Source organism: Polypterus senegalus, chromosome 9 (genome assembly GCF_016835505.1).
Source record: "Polypterus senegalus isolate Bchr_013 chromosome 9, ASM1683550v1, whole genome shotgun sequence".
Lineage (NCBI taxonomy): Eukaryota > Metazoa > Chordata > Cladistia > Polypteriformes > Polypteridae > Polypterus > Polypterus senegalus.
The window spans coordinates 139,089,225-139,112,181 of NC_053162.1; the positions used below are offsets into that span (position 1 = coordinate 139,089,225).

Here is a 22,957-nt window from a genome sequence, read left to right on the forward strand (position 1 = left end):
CTGAAATTTTGGGCAATTCAATACCTCGTGCACACAACCTCCATAATAATAACAAAGATATTCCTGGTTGTGTCTCTTTTTTCAGTGTAATTTAAACTTTCCTAACTCCATAGGTTATGAACCCTCTCTTAGAGACTGGGGTAGTAAAACTGACAGGTCCGTTCCAACTATTCCCTTTCTTGGAACACCTTTCAATTTTCCTTTCTGCTCTTCTTGATGAGACTAAATTGATGATCTCGTCCAAAGACCTAATAATCTAGACTTGTTATGTCATCATCTCATCTTGTATTTCAGTGTTTACATTCAGTATAATTGGATGCCAACCCCAAACAGTGAAAGTCTTAACTGTTAAATTCTCTACAGTCAGTGTATGCCATGATAAAGAAAAACAAGGTCTTCGTGAGCTCACCCGACTCCATGGGAAATAATGAAACACCAAATTCACAACTCAAAAGTGAACCACCAACTTCCACCTAACAGTCAGGTCTTTAGGAGCTACAGGACCTCTTCTCATGTCCCAGGCAGATGCTGATCTATTTACTCCAATTTTTCCTGTCTTCTTCCTGGCTGTCCTCTATCCTTTTAAAACAATGTGTTTTATGCAAATTGCTCCCAGATAAAAAAAAGAAAACCAGATGCCCCACCTTCCGGGGAACGTTATACATTGTCAATACGATGTAAGTCCAAACACAGAATCAAAATTCAATGTGGTAATGATGATAAGTTAATTCCAAATATTGCTTTTACTGAAGTTTTGCAGTAAAAGTGTAAGTTTAAACATATTTGTGTGTTAATTTCAAAGCCAAACAGAACACAAATGCATATTGTAACGAATACCTGTTACGCAACATGAAACATAATTTTCTTTTAATTTATTACGGGATTGGCGATTCTACATTGGCCCTAGTGTGTGCTTGGTGTGTGGGTGTGTTTGTGTGTGTCCTGCGGTGGGTTGGCACCCTGCCCAGGGTTGGTTCCTGCCTTGTGCCCTGTGTTGGCTGGGATTGGCTCCAGCAGACCCCCGTGACCCTGTATTCGGATTCAGCGGGTTAGAAAATGGATGGATGGATGGATTATTACGTTTTACTATTTTTTTAACTATGGTTAATTGCTCGCTGTAATGTAAAATAGTTAGGACTATTATGCATATGTGACAATTCCCATGAAAATAACAATCTGTTTAAATTGTACATCCACTCTCCCATACGCGAGCGGCAGAGCCATAAACTGGCTAGCGCGTAACGTCCACCCCAGGGTTGGCAAGCAAAGTACTCTTAATCAAAAACCTGTTATTCAGTGAGGCAAAGAAATTGTTATCCAAAGTAGTTGAGAAGAAAATAATGTACCTGTGATCTTAGATGAGATTGCACTTTGGCTGGTACAGAACTTTGTATGTGCTGATAAAATTGTTCTCCCATCAGCACCAGTGAACCCCTAATTCCTAAAGGGAATTGTAGTCTCCACAATGGCATTGGATTTTGGGTTGCCTCCCATTACAATCTCTATCCCTGAAATATCATATAACCATTATATTTTAACTTGGACAAATTACAACATACTCACATAATATTTTGCTGAAAATCGCTTTAGCCATTTTTGTGTCATTGGTAAATAAAGAAACAGATAAACAGCTTACAATTTATTTAATTAATTATACAGATATAGCTTGTTTATGTCATGAATCTTCAGTTTTTGCCATCCATAAAGAACATATTTTCCTATTTTGGTGCATGTAGTTTTTATTTAAGACATATGTAAATAACATTTGCCTTATGGACATCAGCATGTTTCCATTTTGCGAGATATGCCTTATTTTAATTCCAGTCATCTGTGTAAAGTAACAATGCTCATTGCAAAGTCATGTGGGCATGGTGAGTGGCATACTGTAAATTGGTGACTAGCAAAATACCCGCACTTTGCAGCTGAGAAGTAGTGTGTTAAAGAAGTTATGAAAAAGAAAAGGAAACATTTTAAAAATAATGTAAAATGATTGTCAATGTAATTGTTTTGTTACTGTTATGAGTGTTGTTGTCATCAAGGATTTGATTATCATTATTTCTTTCAATCGGGTTCGTATTTGGAGGACATGTTGTGTTCAAGTTACATTCCGTGTTTGTCAACCATTGTAAAAATAACAGGTTTCATTCATCGAAGTGTTCACTACCCAAATCACTACTCGTGAATCTAAGATGTTTAACAGGCATCTCAGGTATTAACTTGTGGTTTTGCCTGCAAATATTTAGCGGCAGCATCTCTATGAACTTGTGCAATTGCCTGTGAGTATTTAGCGGCAGCGTCTCTATTATGTTGTAGATTTGCCTGCGAGTATTTAGCGGCAGCGTGTCTATTAAATTGTGGATTTTTCTGCGAGTATTTGGCGACAGCGTCACAAAGTTGTTTCTGTCTAGCTGCATCAGAAAATGTACCACAACATCTGACACACCTCCTTGTTACTGTTTTCTCACAGCTTGGATTGCTGCTGTCATAATCGGTTTGAGTTTCATGGTTTGTTTCAATTACGTTAGTATTTGCAGGACTTGAGTTGAAGTGACATTCGGCATCTGCCAAGCATTGTAAGAATACAACCGGCTTCATCGATAACTTCGCATCCAGCTTTTGAGGGCTGAAACATTCATAAACATCAAAGTGTCCACTACTGAAATTGTCACCTGTGAATCTAAGATGTTTAAGAGGCATTGGCGGTTCTCCAAAGGTGTAAAATATTTGGCCATTTCGGTACACTTGAAAGCGGCAACCGAACAATTCAGATTGAGCCATCAACTCACATGCAGAAGCATAGGTGAAGGACTTAATTATACTACACAGGAGCACTATAAGAGTGAAATGCTTATCTCCTGTACCGTCATCAGTCCACACCTTGAACCTGTCCCAGTCATTTTATACATAAGACACAATGTTCCTCCAGATATCAACAGTGAGCCTGATATGGCCATGCAATATGTAAGACAGATGGAAAAGGCAGGTGCCATCTCCGGGCATGGAAACCACTTGGTAAGTGACAGTTCTTTGATCAATGGTGATCACCTCGATAGACATGTTAATGGGGGTACGGTTGGAACGGTAAAAGAAATGGGTACCTGATCAATGTAAACTAAGTCTAAAATACCTACACAATAACTATAAGCGTAATAAACGAACAATAAAACAGCGGAGAAGCTGTGGATTAAATAAAAAGGCTGCAGTTATCAGCAGGGAGACATGAATACCGTGGCGAAGCAAGGAAGGAATGAAGAGACCGGAGTGACGGACAGCCTTATATGGGCAGGCAGCCAATTATGTGGGAGGCGTGGAGATGGGGGACGCAATATGGGCAGGCAGCCAATTACATGGGAGGCGTGGAGATGGGGAACGCAATATAGTCTGGCAGCCAACTACATGGGAGGCGTGGGGATGGGGGACGCAACGCCGCCTCACATGGCGACCGAGCTGCAAGCTATGGACGTATATATGTATGTAAGTAGGATTCATTTATGACTATTACGCGCAGAATTTCGAAATGAAACCTGCTTAACTTTTATAAGTAGCCTGTAAGGAATGAGCCTGCCAAATTTCAGCCTTCTACCTACACGGGAAGTTGGAGAATTAGTGATAAGTGGGTCAGTGAGGGCTTTGCCTTTTATTAGTATAGATTCTATGATGTCATTGTGCATACACTAGTTACTAGGGCTGTGCATAGGCCATAGTGTGCTATTTTTGCAAATGCCTTACTTGAAATCTAGGACTTTTGTAATGATAGTTAGGGGTAATCAAAACAGGGTTCTATATGAACCTTTTGTTTTGTTTCTAGGCCTTAATTTCTACATTATTGATCATTTGATATCTGGTGCATCTCCCTGACATTGTCTTTGATTTAACTTGCTCACTGCTCTTATCAATAGATTAAAATGGATCATGTGTCCATTCCATTAGATGAGTAGTATGAAATGCATAAAATAACATATTAGCATTTATCAGCATTTGCAGGATACAATTTTACAAAAGAGATACTGTACGTATTGCAGCCTTTTAGCAGGACCATAAAACTGTATATCAAACATGCTTTAAGGTGCTGGAACTTCTTACAGTACTGATGCCTCTTCAAACTTTTCCATACAAAAAGGCTCAATTGTATTGTAGTATTTAGCCATACAATGTGGAAAAAGCATGTTTCTTTGTGCCAGTCATGCCCATATTTAACACTTCAGATTAGATAATATTTTTGAGACAAGAAAAAATGATCTCTACCTAGGGATCATTTTCCCTTCTAACAGGTTACTTAGTGAACCAACATTTAAATAGTTCAAACTAGTTCTGCAAGTTGGATACAGTTTTCAAAACTATTGACCATAAACATGCAATAAGAGGCACCAGCATTAACAATTTCTTTCATATGACATAATACAAGAACTCACCTCTTTGAGGGTCTCATTATTGAATGAGACACCTGTCAATTTCATGGCATAGTCACACATCCAGCCTCATTCATGCACGCTCTGTTTAGTCACCACATAGCCCTAACATGCAGGTTTTGAATGCGGGAGGAAGTTGAGTTATCCACTGAAAATGCAAGAGAGATTTTTTAGACTCTATCCAGATATCGAACCTGGCATCTTGGACTTGTGAGACAGCAGCACAAACCACTTAACCACTCAATTGTATAAAGAAGAGTTTCATGAAAAAACTTAATTCAAAGTTTTTTTCCAATTGGATTTAGCAAATTTAAGAATATTATTTTATGTTAAACTATATTGCCAAAAGACTGTGGATAGTCCTTGTGAAATAAATAGACCTTAACTCCAAAAGAGGTTTGGGGCAGAACAAAGTGTACAGAGTCCACAACAGAACTGATTGCAAAGAGGTAGTTGGGTTTCTTTTATGGCTGGTCGGCAGAAGTGATGTCATCTGGAGCAGGAACCGGAAGTGACATTCTTGGAGCTGGAACCAGAAGTGAAGTCATCAGTACGGGACTGGAACTTGATGTCATCAGAATCAGGCAAAGTTTCCCATGCCTGGTCTGCAGAGATAAAAGAGAAAGGTTTACTGCACCCTGCTACCCCCTGGCCTGGTGTGGAATTACCTTCTTTTGGTCCTTTTAGCTGCCTACCATGCACATGTGTGTGACACCCTCCAAATTATTAAATTCAGGTTCAGTTACATAAAAGTTACCACATAGCCATGTAATCTTCATTAGCAAACATTGGTAGTAGAACTGGTCATGGTGAAGAGCTCAGAGACCTGGCACTGTCATAGAATGCCACATTTGTTACAAGTTAATATATGAAGTACTAATACTAATGGATCTGCCCAGGTCATCTAAAAGTGCTATTATTAAGAAGGTGAAGCATCTAGGAACAACAACTCAGCCATAAACTGGTAGACCACGCAAACTCACAAAGTGGGTCAATGAGTACTAAAAGGCAAAGTTTAAAAATCACTGGTCGTCTACTGAATCACTCACAATAAGTTCCAAACTACCTCTGGAAGCAACATCAGCAGAAGAACTGTGTATCAAGAGCTTAATGAAATGGGTTTTAATTGCAGATGGTGTAATACATATATGGTATACCACAATGATTTATTCTGGATATCCTGCTCAAAACACAAGGTGAACTACCACAGCACTGCAGATAACACACAGCTTTATTAATCGATAGCGCCTGATAACCCTGATTCTCTTGGCTCTCTGATCTAATGCCTTAGCAATATCTCCGATTGGACAAATAGAAACTTTCTCAAACTAAATAAGAAAAAAACAGAAGTGCGGCAAATATGGAAATAGTGAGGGTATTAGAAATAAACTTGATCCCTTAGGTTTAAAAGTCAAGGTGGAGGTAAAGAATTTAGGGGTAATCATTAACTCTGACCTAAACTTTAAATCGCATATTAACCAGATTACTAGGACTGCATTTTTTCTCTTAAAGAATGTAGCAAAAGTTAGACCTTTTATAACTTTACAAGACACTGAAAAATTACTTCACACTTTTGTTTTTAGTTAAGTAGATTATTGTAATGCACTCCTAGCAGGACTTCCTAAGAAAGACATCAGTAGGTTGCAAATAGTGCAGACTGCAACAGCCAGAATCTTAACTAGAAAAAAATCTGGGCACACCTCACCAGTTTTAGCATTGTTACACTGGTTCCTCATAACATTTAGAATTGACCTTAAAACATTACGAATGGTGTATAAAGCCTTAAATAATTTTGCTCCGTCCTATATTTTGGAATGTTTCACCCTACACTCCAAGTTGTAACCTTAGATCTTCTAATGGTGATCTGCTTATAATTCCAAGGGCCAAGCTTATAAGAAGAGGCCTGTTGTTGTTAATCACCTAAAATCTGGAATACTTTTCCAGAAGAAATTTGCCAGGCTAATACTGTGGAACATTTAAAAAAAACTGCTAAAAAAACAATTTAATTTGGCTTTTTCATAGTTACATATTAGTTGTATTCCTAATAGAAAATATGGGCATGGAATTATCATATTCTTCAGGGATCGGCAATTTTTTCTGTTGTCTTTTGTGCCACCACCACATGATCAAGTCACCATGCAGCCACCTGTGATGATGGAATGAAGGTGGGTGTCTCAGCTATCCAAGAGACCGACTCCACTGAATCATCTCATAAGAAGCTTGGAAACAAAGAGGAATGAATTAAGAACATTTATGTTTGGTAGAATGTGCAGTAGGGGCTGGGCAGTCTGTTGGCCTTAGAACCTTTGCAGATTTTTTTTTTTTTTCTCTAGCCTAACTGGAGATTTTTTTTCTGTCTTTCTGGCCACCTGACCTTATCATCAGATTCATCTTTAGAGACTTATATCATTATTGTATATTATTATTATACATGACATAGTATATAGAGATGCTACTGCTCTAGTTGACATTTATCTGTTTTTTTTAATTAATTAATTTTTAAATAAATGTTCTTTGTTACTGTTGTGATGTATAAAATCTGCACAGTTTCATCTATATTTTCATCATATGATCAGATGCAGGACACTTGTATAGGCATTGTAACATCAAAAGCATATCCTCTTCCCTTATACCTCACTTTTATAACAGATGTTCACAACATATTGCTGCATTGGTTTACAGCCTGGGAAAGGAAGAAATGGCGATACCTCAGACTATTGATTACTTCATGGATGGACATCTGGGACAATATATTGCTAAATTAGTTTACAGCCTGGGAAAGGAAGACATGCCAGTAAGTACCAGGCAACAGCCAATCAGGTTCATGCGACAATCATGTGTTGTGAAACTCCCAGCATGAAATTTCATAATAAATATACCTTGTCTGAAAGCAATGTCAGAAGAGAAACAGCAACAATGGAATATCGATGTCAGAAGAGAAAACAAAGACATGTGTGAACAGTTTTCATCCGATTGTCAATTAATGGTATTTCATGTACATAGATTGCTAAATTAACGCCACCCTGAGACATTCATCCTTGACATCTCTAATTTCTTCCCATAAGCTTTTTAAGACTACTGTATATATCCTGACTTTACTATATATCTTATTTTTTATTACTTATTATTGTTCTTTAATAAATTTATCTTTCTATACTTTGTCTTTATATGCAGCGTAACTGAAGTAATACAGTTTTGGGTTTTTTTTTTTGAGCACCTGGAATAGCTGGAGGTTTGCCATAATCTCAATGCTGTGAGGTTTATTGAGGCTGAGGGTCAGAGCTCTACCCAATAGTAGTGAACAGTAAATAAAGTAAGACATCTTTGGTTGATAAATTGCATATAACCAAAGATATTGAGCCTTTGTATGTTTAAATATATTCCTAGTATTTAGATCTGAGATATATGTAAACATTGTATGTTGTTCATGCTAATAATAAGTAAGTGCTAAGTGAGTGACAAGTTGTGTTATTCTTGTAGCACTTCTGTGGTTTAAAGTGCTAGAAGTTAACCAGTTGTGTGTATGACATTCACAGGGCACTGTTGTGGTTAAGTTCTGAGTGTATGTGTATATCTATGTATGTGTGTGTTATTATTAGGGTGCGCAAGTAGACCAATCCAATAATGAATCTGTCAAATGTAAGGAGTAAACAGACTATAGCACAGTTATTTATTATAAATCTTATTTTTTTTTTCTTGTAACTTTGTCTTTGACATCTCGTAAAGCACTTTCAGCTACATTGTTTGTATGAAAATGTGCTTTATAAATAAATGTTGTTGTTGTGTAAAGCACAGCACCACTGGACTTTGGAACAGTGGAAACAAGTTAAGTGGAGTGATGAATCATGCTTCACTATCTGTCAGTCTGATGTACAAACCTGGTTTTCTCAGATGGCAGGAGAATGCTACCTTGCTGACTGCATAGTGCCTACTGGAGGAGGGATAATGTCCTGGGGCTGTTTTTTAGGGTTTTGTCCAGGTCCCTTGGTTTCAGTGAAGGGTACTGTTAATGATACAACATGCAAAGACATTTTAGATAATTGAGCATTTACAACTTTATGGTAACAGTTTGGGGAAGGCATCTTTCCTGTTACAGCATGACTGTGCCCATCTGCACAAAGCCAGGTTCATAAATATATGGTTTAATGAGGTTGGTGTGGAGGAACTCGACCATAATCTTGACCTCAGCCCTATCAAACACCTTTGGGATGAACTGGAACCATGATTGCGAGCAAGATCTTTTCATCCAACATCAGTACCTGACTGCACAAATACTCTTTTGACTGAATGGGCACAGGTTCCCCAAGACATACTCCACAATCTTGTGGGAAGTATTCCCAGAAGAGTGAAGGCAAAGGGGGGGATGTAACTCCATATTAATGCTCATGGTTTTGGAATGGAATATCCAATAAACTCATATAGGTGTGATGGTCAGGTGTCCACAAATCTTTGACCATATGTTGTTATGTTACATTGGTGTATAGAGTTTAGTTATTGTCCAAATGGAAAGTGTAATCAGATAAAAATAATGTACTCATGTTATTTGAACAAAACAAATGTTAACTGAAAAGTATTAACTAATTTGGCCTACAGTTCTGTTAAGTATGATCTAATAAATGTATATTTTAAGGTAAATTCTTTTCTCTGCAATTAATAGATTCCAGACATTTTAAAACAAAGGAAAATAAAACAATGACTTCTTTTATGTATTATAACAGAATGTATATTTTTATGTTTGCTGTATAATTGTCTTCAGCTATTTCCTGGAATGTTTTATTTGCGTCCCTTAGGGGAGCCATGCCCTACAGTTACAGAAACTCTGATGTAGGCTCAGGGTGACAATATTTCCATTGTCTGATGTTCCTGGATGCTAATCTGGATTTTTTCTTTCTGGATTTTCCCTGGATATATATCAAATTGTGCATCACCATAGAAGTATAAATAGAAATTAAAAGAAAGCCTAGCCCTTTGTGGTCTAAACTAAATATTCCTGTTAATGCATTAATAACCTACACAGTAATATGAGATGACTCATTTCACTCATACACATAAGAACTGACTTTATTGAAAATCAACTTGATTTAATTTTAAATTTAGCCCAAATAATTACACTAGATTATAGGCAGTATAATGCAAATTTTCAAAAACATCCAACAGATAGTAAACATGGGTATCATTTATATTTGAACACCTCTCATTCAACAATGCACTTTGCTTTCCAAGCTTGTTTGCTCTCTTGTTTGCATTGTAAGGAACATTTTGATGGTGTTTCTTGAGAGTGCTTCTTCTTCTTTCGGCTGCTCTTCTTCCATATCTTTCTGTCCTCTGCATCTTGTTCTGTAACACCCATCTCCTGCATGTCCTCTCTCACCACATTCATAAATCTTCGCTTAGGCCTTTCCTCTTTTCCTCTTCACTGGCAGCTCTATCCTTAGCACCCTTCTCCCATTATACCCAGCAACTATCCTCTGCACATGTCCAAACCAATGCAATCTCACCTCTCTGACTTTGTCTCCCAACCATCCAACTTGAGCTGACCCTCTAATGTACTCATTTCTAATCCTATCCATCCTCGTCACACCCAGTACAAATCTTAGCATCTTTAACTCTGCTACTCCCAGCTCTGTCTCCTGCTTTCTGGTCAGTGCCACTGTCTCCAACCCTTATAACACTGCTGATCTCACTACCATCCTGTAGACCTTCCCTTCACTTTTGCTGATACCCATTTGTCACAAATTACTCCTGACACTCTTCTTCACCCATTCCACCCTGCCAGCACTCTCTTCTTCACCTTCCTTCCACAATCCCTGTTACTCTGTACTGTTGATCCCAAGTATTTAAACTCCTCCACCTTCGCCAACTCTATTCAACAACAACATTTATTTATATAGCACATTTTCATACAAAAAATGTAGCTCAAAGTGCTTTATATAATGAAGAATAGAAAAATAAAAGACAGTAAGAAAACAAAATAAGTCAACATTAATTAACATAGAATAAGAGTAAGGTCCAATGGCCAGGGAGGACTGAAAAAAGAAAAAAAAAAAACTCCAGACGGCTGGAAAAAAAAATAAAATCTGCAGGGATTCTAGACCATGAGACCACCCAGTCCCCTCTGGGCATTCTACCTCACATAAATGAAACAGTCCTCTTTGTATTTAGGGTTCTCACGGAAGGACTTGATGATGATGGTCATGTAGACTGCATCCTCACCACTCCACTGACCTCCCCCTCATTTACACACATGTATTCTGTCTTCTTCCTACTGACCTTCATTCCTCTCTTCTCTAGAGCATATCTCCACCTCTCCAGGGTCTCCTCAACCTGCTTCCTACTATCGCTACAGATCACAATGTCATCAGCAAACATCATAGTCCACAGGGACTCCTGTATAATCTCGTCTGTCAACCTGTCCATCACCATTGCAAATAAGAAAGGACTCAGAGCTGATCCCTGATGTAATCCCACCTCCACGTTGAATGCATCCATCGCTCTTACCGCATACCTCACCACTGTCATACTTCCCTCGTACATATCCTGTACAGCTCTTACTTACTTCTCTGCCACTCCTGATTTCCTCATATAATACCACAGCTCCTCTCGAGGCACCCTGTCATATGCTTTCTCAAGGTCCACAAAGACGCAATGCAACTCCTTCTGGCCTTCTCTAAACTTCTCAATCAACATCCTTAGAAGAAAAATTGCATCTGTGGTGCTCTTTCTTGGCATAAAGCCATACTGCTGCTCACTAATCATCACCTCACTTCTTAACCTAGCCTACACTACTCTTTCCCATAACTTCATGCTGTGGCCCCTGTAGTTACTGCAGTCTTGCACATCCCCCCTATTGTTAAATATCAGCACCAGTACACTTCTTATCAGCACCAGTACACTTCTTCTCCACTCTTCGGGCATCCTCTCACTTTCCAAGATTCCATTAAACAATCTGGCTAAAAATGCCACTGCCATCTCTCCTAAACACCTCCATGCTTTCATATGTACGTCATCTGGACTAATGGCCTTTCCAGTTTTCTTTCTCTTTATAGTTGTCCTTACTTCCTCCTTGCTAATTCATTGCACGTCCTGATTCACTATCTCCACATCATCCAACCTCTTCTCTCTCTCGTTCTTGAGAGTGCTGCTATATGAAATAAAAATGGATTGTAGGATAATCTCCATTTAAACCATGCATGTGCCTTCTTCACACTGCTCACTGACACCTCACCATAAATATAAAATACTAGCCAAAGTTTTGGTCTCTTAGTACACAGTGACTCCCTTTCTCCAACTGCTGAATAAGATATTTATTTGTCTGTTCTCTTTTTTTTTTAAACAGCGCTTACTGATTATTCCACCAATATAGCTCATTCTGATTGCTGATGTGCTACTTGATACTGATTGTTTTAAAATTAAAATATCAAAGAACATTTTAGAAGGATAATGGCTTCCATGAGGACCCTTTTTGCAGCCCCTACAATTCATTGATCATGGCACATCCCCCGTTTAGCGTACTTCCACTTAAACTGGGCACAAAATATCCAAAAATTACTACTACTAAACATAATGTACTAGTTACTAAAAAGTGTAATATCCTGGAATATTTATATGATTGAGTTACTGGAGAGAATCAGTGGGTAGAGTTGCCACCCAAAAGTATCAGCTATGAGCCTCAGGTCCACCATTGGCCCCATCCATTTGGTTGTGTTGTTTGCCACAATAATTATGTGACAATTGAATGGTAAGAAGAATAAGAAGTAAAAAGGCAAATACAACTTTGGGCTTGTGCTTTAACATTGTGACTTTGACATTTAGTTTTAAGTTTTTGCTTTTTCGTTTGTAGGAAGTTGGAGCATGTGGCATAAGGAAATGACAAGATAGAGTTCCCGTTATCTTGCAGGAACTGTTTTACTTCAGAATAAGATGGATTTTCTTTCCAAGATCACAGCATTTGAAAGTCAGTTGATAGTCAATCAAGCTGACATTTAATCAGTTGTATGTTTTTATGTGTCATTGCAGTTAACTCAAGAATTTCGATTACATCTCACAGGCATGATTGTAAATTATTGCTAATGTTATGGTGAATCTTTTTAAGCTACAGTAATCCCTCGCTATATCGCGCTTCGACTTTCGCGGCTTCACTCTATCGCGGATTTTAAATGTAAGCACATCTAAATATATATCACGGATTTTTTGGCTTTCTGCGGACAATGGGTCTTTTAATTTAGGTTACATGCTTCCTCAGTTTGATTGCCCAGTTGATTTCATACAAGGGACGCTATTGGCGGATGGCTTAGAAGCTACCCAATCAGAGCATATTACATATTAACTAAAACTCCTCAATGCTAAAAGATATGCTTCCCGCGTGGCGCTTGTTTTGTTTGCTTCACTCTCAGCCTGAAGGAGGGGGCGAGAGCAGAGGGGGCTGTTTACACAGTGGCTGTTTGCCTAAAAGATAGGACGCTCCTCTACAAAATGGCGCTTTATCGCTGTGCTTCTGTATACTTAAAAGTACGTATTGATTTTTTGATTGTTTGCTTTTCTTAGCGAGCGCTCTCTCTAACATTATCTGCTCTTCACGGTGCTCCTTTGAAGATAAGATATGTTTGCATTCTTTTAATTGTGAGAAAGAACTGCCATCTCTGTCTTGTAATGAAGCACAGTTTAAACGTTTGACTAAAGGGTGTTATTTCATGTCTAGAGGGCTCTAATAATGTTAACAGTGTGGGAGAGTTTATAAGGGCTTAAAATATATAAAAATAACTATACAAACATATGGTTTCTACTTCGCGGAAATTCATTTATCGCGGCAGAGTCTGGAACGGATTAACCGCAATAAACGAGGGTTGACTGTATTTCCAGAAGGGTATGTTTCTATCATTATATATTTGAAAAATCTTTCTATAATGATGTATACTAATGAGGCCAATACCCAAGGTATGCTTTCTGAGGGGTAAAACTGAACGTTTTATGACATCTGAAGTGTCAGCCTGTTTTCGCTCTGAATTTGAATTTCTCCTCAGTAAATGGAACTCTTGAAGATTTTATGACCATAAATTTTCCCATTGGATGAATTTTGATCCCTGGCTAACCTTAGGCTTTCAAGGTATAAACAGACAAATTTCAAAAATATGGAGGAATATTAGTATTTCTGTTTTAAAGAATGTATGTCTGAGCATTTCTAGCTTACTTTATTTTCCCATTTTTATAAATTAATTCTATTTGGTTACTGTATATAATTTTGAATTTGCTATTAATAAATTATTGTACTGGTTATCTGCCTGCTATTATTGTAATTAATGTTGAAAAGGTAAAGCCTCTTTTATAGTGGACACACGCTGAAACTCAACTCCTGAGGTATGCAGTCTGAATATTCCTGTTCGGTGAGCATTCTTTAATAGATAGGTTTTGAATTAAATGTAAAACGCATTCAATTAGGCTGCTTAGACTCAGAAGTTTTTTCTGAAATACACACTAAGGAACAGCGCTTAGCCTCCAAGGTTGCATGTATTATTTATATAACACGCAAAGATAGCTAATTAGCCTCTGAGGTTTAATTATGAAGCATACACTAGTTTCAAGAGCACTCAACCTCTAAGGTAAAATAAAAAAATTACAATTAGCCATAGTTGTATTGTTCTTAGGGGTATATAAATCAAAGCTTTGCAAGTAATAATAAGTAAAGTTAGCTCAAATATGGCAGTAACTAATTTATGACATACAAAATTGGTCGTTTAGACCAAAACCAATAAATAGGATCCATCCAGATTAATGGTCTATGCTTCTGTTTTGTCATTGATTAGAAGATATGATGTTTTAAAGAAACTGTGTGAATTAAAACTTAACATCTGTCTAAACTCATGAAAAGGTAAAAATGCCTACAGTCTGGTTTTATTTTGGCTGTTTTATGATATCTGCTTAATTCTGTAGTTTTCCTTTGCTTTTTGGACATTAATTGGATAACAACAGTTTGTGCCTATCCTTATGGCATCAGACAGGAACCCATTTTTGGAAGGACACCCGTTTGTTACATGGTATCCTCAAATGCTTACCGCACACATACAAATTGGAACTGCCAATCAATTTAGCACATATGGCATATGGAGGAGAAACAGAGAAGTCAGAGCAAACTGCACACATAAACAGAAGAAATAAACTCAACAGCACTAATCACTGTGCCATAGTGCACCCAACTATAGGAGCAATGCTTATTTCATTACCTTTTGTCATGGTTTCTCACCACTGCTTATTCCAAATTCCTCCCTGCCCTTCCAGTAATTTCACCTCTGCAAAGCACTCTATGTGAGCTGCCAAGCAGAATGAGGCAACTCTTTACTGTTTGGCATTACTCCACTGTTTGCCCCTGGGGCTTGGATTGTGAACAACAGGGGTAGCTTTGCTGTGCTGCATAAGCATAAAACATAATAATTCCCAGCTGATGTCAGTATCATCACTTGATTTCTTAATGAGATGAGAATCTCCTTGGTTTGGTACCCTTAAAGAAGTGGGGCTAACACCCTCTGAGTACTTTCAGAATTATTGGGGTTTTATAGATTATTCTACATTCTCACAAACTGAAGCACTTACTTGGTGCCAATGTAAGAAGAATAATACCCTTGCCAAATGTTAACATTCTGTCTGCTACAAGTTGTTACTGCGTACTCTTCTAAGAAAGAAACACAAAAAAGCTCTAGACTTTACAAAAGTCCATGTTGAAAGGCCACAGTCCTTCTGAGAGAATGTATTTTGAACAGGTGAAATAAGATGAGAATAGAAAAAAAAAATCATCCCTATTTTGAAACATGTACAAGAATCATTGATGTATTGAGGTTGCTTTGCTGCCACTTTGAACTAGTGCAGGGCCTGAGAGAACGAAAGAGTGGGCCAAACAACCAGTAATGAAAAGGAGAAATCTCACTCAGATCTACAGAAAGTTGTTTGCAAAGGTTATACTACAAAATAAGGTGCCGCTATTTTTGTCCATGTCATTTTCATGTGTTTAATTATTTGAAATAATATGCTGTGTGAACACTGGCCCTGGTACAGACAGACGGACAACATATTTTGCACCCACACACTGTTTATTCACACTATTTACAAATATATACAAAGTAGTCCAATCACATGCACTCACAACCCCAGTGCCCTTGGCACTGAATCCCCCAAAGTCCAGGGCCCACAGTCTCTAGTGCCTTTCTTCCTGGCCGCCTCTCCAGCTCCGTCGTACTGCCTCCCGACTTCCACCAATGACTGGAGGGAGGCGGCCCCTTTTATGGGAACCCGGATGGGCTCCAGCTGCTTCCCGGCACTTAGTCCTGGCCACACCTTTGTGTGGCGGAAGTGTCGGCTGCGCACCCGGAAGCTGTCCGTGTATCCCCTTTCGTCTTCCCCCCGGCACTTCCTGGTGTGGCAGAAGTGCCGGGCTCCCGGGATCAATAGGCACTGGGGCACCGCCTGGCGGTGGCCACGGGTCCCTACAGGGCTGGGTTTCCAAGCCCCCTACCCAAAGCCTCCTGCATAACCAGGACGGACGCCCTCCTCCGGTCTTCCAAGGCGTCCCGGCCGGGCTCCATCCCCGGCCAAAGACCACACGGGGTAAACCGGCATCAGGGCGCCGCCTGGCGGTGACCATGGGTCACTACAGGGCTGGGCTTCCAAGCCCTGTACCCGTGGTCCCCAATATAACCAGGACGGACGCCCCCTCGCGGTCTGGAGGAGGCACAAGCCCTCCTTTCCTCCTCCTGGGCGTCCCGGCCGGGGACCACAGCTGATAAATCAAAAACAAAGTTTCTGTCCTGTTAAACATGGTATAAAGAATTGTGCATACCAAATACTTTTGTCAGTGTGAGCTTAGTTCAGAGAAACCTGTGAAGATTTTTTTTTAAAAAGTGGAATAGAACCACTATTTTCAGCCATGTCTGTACCAGTTGGATTAATAAAGAGAGAAGTCGAGTTAAGAGTAGTGAAGGTGGGTGGGATGAACACTTATAGTTAAGTTGATCCACACAAATGATCTTGAGAACAATACAATACAATTTATTGTTGCATTGCTCAAAATCACACAAGGGGTGCCACAATGGGTTTTGACAGGCCCTATCTTTTGAAAGCCCCCCAGCCCTGACTCTTTATGAAGACAGGAGAAAGATCCCAAAAAAAACCTTGTAGGAAAAAAAATGGATAAAACCTTTAGAAAGTCATTTCAAAGAGAGTCCCCTTTCAATGTGTGCAGTAGGTGTCAAAAACAGAATAGAACACAGTAATCCTCAATACAATACAATAGTACAATAGTATTATTACAAGTACAGAGCATAATGCAATAGTAGATGATATCACATAATTTGATTCAGATTTGTTCAGAGTCCTGGAGACCTCAGCCATCAAGCTGCCTCCCCCCTACTGGCTGAATTAAGTGCTGGGCCAGCCAATCTGATGAAACGCCCCTTCTACTCGACGATTCCAATGCTCCTCCATCAGAGATGACTTTTCCTTTGGCAGGCAAACAACTTGGCAGTAGGGCAGTGGCGCCAAGTGCCACATTTGAGTACAGAGAAAAGAAAATTACTGGCTTAAGCCTTTCAGGACAAATTATCACGTAAATGAACTTGACATACTGTAGATAGATTGACATAGTGTGGATAAACAAACCTGCTGTAGGTAACAAAGATATTATGCATTGGATCAAATTTGAAACGATCTAACCACTCAGAAACCTTTAAAAACATACCCCATGTGGAAGAACGTCAGCATGAATGAAATTCTTCTTTATTACTGCTTTCCCAAACTGATGTTCTTTTGAATGTAACACCTCTGTAGTACCATAATCTCTCCTTATTGACCCTGTTATAAAATACAAGAACATTTGGTCTATAGTGTAAAAAAAGAAGAGACAAAAAAGAAAAAATAGCCTGCACTCATATATTACAGTTTCCTGCATCTGTATTGTCTCACAATACTGAATCAAATTCTTGTCGTCCTTCCCATACTTTGTGATTATTTATTACCTAACATAATGCTGTACTTTGTTATATAAAATCATAATCTTTGTGTTATGAGAAAAGGGAAAAAACACAGACCTCAGAAGTTAATGAATACCTTAAAAAAAGGATTTTTCAATTCAAACTTTCTTGAAATTCCAATTCTGTTTAATGTATGTTTCTGTCCCTAAGTTCAAACAATATGTTACAATATATCTTACAGGAATTTTGTCTCTATATGAGCTATAGTGCAAAAGGTCTATATTTTAAGATCTCAGCATGCTTATTTGCACTTTATGATAATGGTAGGGTTGAGCCTTGGTTTGGTGTAATTTAAAAAAGATTATATATTACAAATTGTATACATTATGCTCTTTATAGAGCCTTTATACAAGTTTTCAAATGATACAATTAATGAGTTGAATGTACAGTAAATAGATGCATAAAGGTCAAAGTAACACGGAAAAACATTATATAAAAATACTTATTTAATAACTTTCCCAAATATTCAAGCACAAAATAAAGATATCCATCATGTCATTTTTTTCACCTTTTTTCACCTTTCTGCAATTCATGGTCCAATTTATTACAGGAAACACACACAAAATCATAGAGAAAAAGCAAATAGACTGACAGAATCTCTTTAGCCTGATAGAGGAAACTACATTTTTAAAGAGGTACATATAACATTCATATTATATGCAGCCACATAAGCATGAGGGTGTTGCAGTGGTAGTGATTCTGCCTCACATTAAGGACTCCAGGGTTCATGTGCCAGGTCCTCCCCAAGTGGAGTTCACATGTTCTCCTCGTTTCTGTGTGGATTTTCTCAGGGTACTCTGGTTTCCTCCCACTGTCCAAAGTGGATTGGCGATACTAAATCCACCCTGGTGTGTGTTTTTGTGTTGCAATGGACCGACACCCTTTGTTCCTGTCTTGTGCCTTATGCTGGCAGGGATAGGCTTTAGCAAATACCTTGTTCAGTACTAAGCAGGTTAGAAATTGACATAAGCATCATGTTGTACTTATACCTTTACTTACATGAAAAAGCTTTAAAAATCTGAAAGAATGTGTGAATAAAATTCGTAATGTAATATAGTAATCTTCTGTATAAAATGAGTTAGTAATTATTCAAAAGTATGTTTCCAAATTCTTATTATTAAAATTATAAGATACATATATAATCATAATTTGATATGAAAGAAGGAAAATTATACAAGATCATTGAAAAATAGTAAGCAAGAGTAATTATCATTACATGATTTTTACTTTTACTTTCTGAAGTAGTACACAGGCAAAAATACATGTGTAATGCCACGAAAAGTGCACGCTGACACTTCAGTTCATAAGTAATGGTATGATAATGCAGTCAAACTTCTTTTTTGGGCACATACACCGTCCAGATCTAAACACTAGCGTGGAGAGTCGCTCGCAACTGTAGAGTTTATAGCTGCAGGTGGAAGCTGCCGTCGCTGTACTTTGTATATAAGAGTCAGATCAAATTATTTAACTTTATGTATTTACTTATCTTCCTACAGCATAAAGTCACAAGTATACTGCAGAGCTTCCCGTGTACATATACAAAGTACAGCGACAGCAAAAGTGTGACGTGCATTCTTTCTCCGATGTAGAACCCTAGTCATCATCTCAGTTCATCTCTGTTATAGGACGTCTTTATGCGAAAACAGCAGTGTCAGATGGGGGGGGGGAGCGTGAATGCGACTGAAACAAAGCTAACCTTTACAAGTAAAGTGGAACCTTGGGTCACAACTGTAATTCGTTCCAAAACTCAGGTCGCAACCCGATTTGGTTGTGACCCAAAGTAATTTCCCACATAGGACTGTATGTAAATACAATTAATCTGTTCCGGACCGTACGAACTGTATGTAAATATATTTTATTTAAAGATTTTTAAGCACAAAAATAGTTAATTATACCATAGAATGCACAGTGTAATAGTAAACTAAATGTAAAAACATTGAATAACACTAAGAAAACCTTGAACAGAGAAAACTAACATTTCAGGAGTTCACGCTATACCCTTACGAACTGCTCAATGTAAACACTTTTTTTAATAAACAACCAAGAAAAGTAACATTGCAGGAATTCACCCTATACCTTTATGAACCGCTCGATGTAAACATTTTTTTAATAAACAACCAAGAAAAGTAACATTGCAGAAGTCGAGTTCTGGTATGAAGGAAGTGAGCAAGAAGCTGGGTGGAGAGGAAGTTACAGTTTTGAGGTAGAGTCCATCTGTGCGATGCACGTCTGACTGAGAACAATGTACTGTACTACAGGAAGAGACTGAACACATGTGGAAATCATTGGCGCATATGTACCGGAAGGAAAAACCAAATAGCGTACAAAGAGTACGCAGCAAAAGCACACACGTCTGACCGAGAACAATGCAACACGTGCGGAAATCATCGGCGCGTACAAACTGGAAGGGGAAACTGGCTTGTTTGTCAACTAAGTGTGTGGTCGTGAACAGAAGCAAAGGTTTGTCGAACTTTTTGGTTGTAACCTGATTTGTACGTGTTCACCAGCTGTTAAAGACTCAAATCAAATGTATGTTTTTATTCTAAAATAGTAAGAATAAAAGCAGCTCACTTCTCAAAATGGAGACGTCCGGGATCGAACCCATAAAGTTTTGATTACCAGTAAACAGCTGATACCATTACACCACCGAATCGGTCGTATCAAAGGGGTTTGTATGTTGCACCCTAATACAGGTTCTTTTTCTGCAGTTATATTCTTGAATAGAAGCGCACTTGTTCTGTTATATTTGTACCTTTTGTGAAAGTGTTTAATTGATATTTGGAATTCAGGCTTCACACATTATACATTTCATGTGTACCTTTTGTCATTTATTACTAAAACATGAAAAACATTTCTATTTTAACGATATGTTTACATAGATTGTTGTAGACATGGAACACACATGAAATGCATGTGTTCCAAATAATGATATAGTATTTATAAAAGGTGTCATTTTGCTTGTTTTCTCACTCTATACAACTCTAAGCAACTGACACGCAGGTAAACTGACTTGAGCTGAGAAAACTGCGCTGTGGTTGGGGATGTGATAGTTGGCTACTTGCTGCTTATCGACACATATACAGGACAAAAGACGCTGACGGAGAGGTGCGAAGGGATTTAAAGTATGGATTTATGGGACGGATTTACAAGTTTTTTCGTAGGCTTTGGTAAAGTCTAGTATTGTGTTTCTTTCTTTTATCTCCATTCTAAAGTTCCCGTGATACTAGTTTACATATCAGAAACACCTTTTTTTTGATAATTGGACATCCCTTGACCTAGATATACCAGCGTAGGTTAAATGAACTCTTGGGTGATCAAGATGTTATATTAGATTCCTCAAATTGAACTGGATTAATTAGTATTAAACTGGTGATTGGTTTCTTATAAATGAGTATAAATTCAATATAGTATAACAGGAAAATCTGGCATCTGGTATATTTCCTGCTTCTGAGTCAGGTTGGAACCTGTGTTCCAATTGTGAAAAAATATATGCAAAGTAAACAATTGTGATATATTTTAAGTAGCTCTGTATTTGTGAAATGCCTTGCATGGTGTTGCTGTATAATAAAAAGATAAAAACAGGTTGAGTAAGGAAAATCAGCAGTTTGCAGGGTCATGGATTGAAATACATTGTATTATCCTGACCTAGTGAGTAAATGAGAATTTCAAGGATTTGGTGTCTTGTTTTGTGCTGTTCTCAAGTCATAGCTGCAGTCACCATAGGAACCCTACTAGACAATTCTTAAGTAGTATGTTTAGATCTTTTTTTATTTTAAATCAGAAGCCAGCTCATACACAGTCTCAACTAGAGATTTCAGTTTTTGTTTGTAAAGTATCTTATTATGTGAAAGGTATTTGAATGTTGATTGCTAACTATAGAAATTGTGTGGGGGGCCTGACTTTGGGAACAAGAGTGAACGTGAGCTGTGATGAAATGCTACCGTTCTTGATTGATTCCTTCTTTGATTTGATGCTCCAGCCCCAAATAGCTGATTGGATGATGGTAAAATAAATAGTTTAATACTTACATATTTTTTGAAGATGTGTATTTTTAAATTCTGACATGAATAGTTAGGTGGACAATTTAAAATGTATGCTAAATTACAATTGCCCTAGAAAGTGTGATTTATGAAGAAATTTAGGTCATACAAAGCATTAACATATATTCAAATGTAATATGTACAATTAAGTTTTATTGTTAAAATAATATAAAACAATTAAACAGAAGTTTGCTTTCATATATACATTCTCTTTCACTCAAAAGGAAAGCTAAACTGCAAAAACTGAGTTCTTACTTATGATGCAATTCCTGCAATTATAAGTGATAAGTTGTGCTAATGAAAATGACTTTAATCAATAATATTGCAGTATTCCTTCCAGGTGGGCAAATAAACCTCACAAGCAAGTGGTGGTAATTGTCAAAAAAAAACAAACAATGGTTTTATTTCTTGTCTTCTGACTTAACTGGCCAAAAACAACATAGTCGGGACAAACAAACAGGCCTTGAACAAAAGCCACCACATGAGACCGAGTCAAACACACTCTATCACTGACCTTCCTTTCCAAAGTCCCTCCTCCCTAGCACCCCAGAGGCTGCTTATTAAGAGTGGCAGTTGTGTCTCCTCTGCCCGGCCGTCTCCATAGCACTCTGTGCAGCCCCTTTTTTAAAAACTTTTTAGAACACACTGCCTCAGTGGCAACTTCTTTCCCAGATCATTACAATATTTTAACATGTCATAGTATCACATTGATAAATAGCAAAGAGAGAGGATACCACTTTATATCCCAGCAAACAGCACATCAAGAAACAATTTAACTGTCACTAGTACTTCACAAAACATGATTTAAATGTTTTAATCTAAAACTTCAAAAACGAATACATCCTCAAAGTTAAACATTCATAGTTTTCTAGTGGTGTATGCCACTGAACCCCCACCCCACTTTAGCATATTAATCTGTATTTTAGCTGTTCATTTGTTATCAGCAGTTAAGTTAAGCTATTCGGGAGAATCATCAGACATTATGTAGTGTGCTAAAATATATGTAGAAATGTAGAAAAAGAACAAAAAAATATAACTTAATAGTATGGCTTGAAAAGTGAGCTTTATGTTGAACAGTTTGAGAAAAATAACAATTGTAAAGAGGAGACAAAACAACGTCAAACAGTTGGGGCACCACCCTGGTGACCCCTTATAATTACAAAGATTGAAAGAACAAAAAATTAACCGAAGCCGGTTCTGGGTTATGTGGCAACTTGGCAGGAAAAGATGGAAGCAGGAGGGCAGACAATAGAAGCAACATCAGCAGTGGAGTAGCTGTCAGTCTTCCGTTCTACAAAGGGAGGAAGAGAGAAGGCATTAGCAAACAGAGCCAACCCCTGGTTCGGTAATTACAATCACCAAAGCCCTTAAGCTGCCTCCCATGTGAACACGTGTGACACAATGTATAATTATTATGTTAATGTTATACTGAGATTTATTTTACATTATTCATTAATTTATTCACAAATTTTACATACCTGCTTATTCTATTATA

General features: G+C 38.0%; 1 pseudogene; it reads right to left on the bottom strand.

The window, feature by feature from the left end:
- Positions 1–5,593: 5,593 nt before the first annotated feature.
- LOC120534917 overlaps positions 5,594–22,957 on the bottom strand; it is a 115,899-nt pseudogene continuing 98,535 nt past the window's right edge.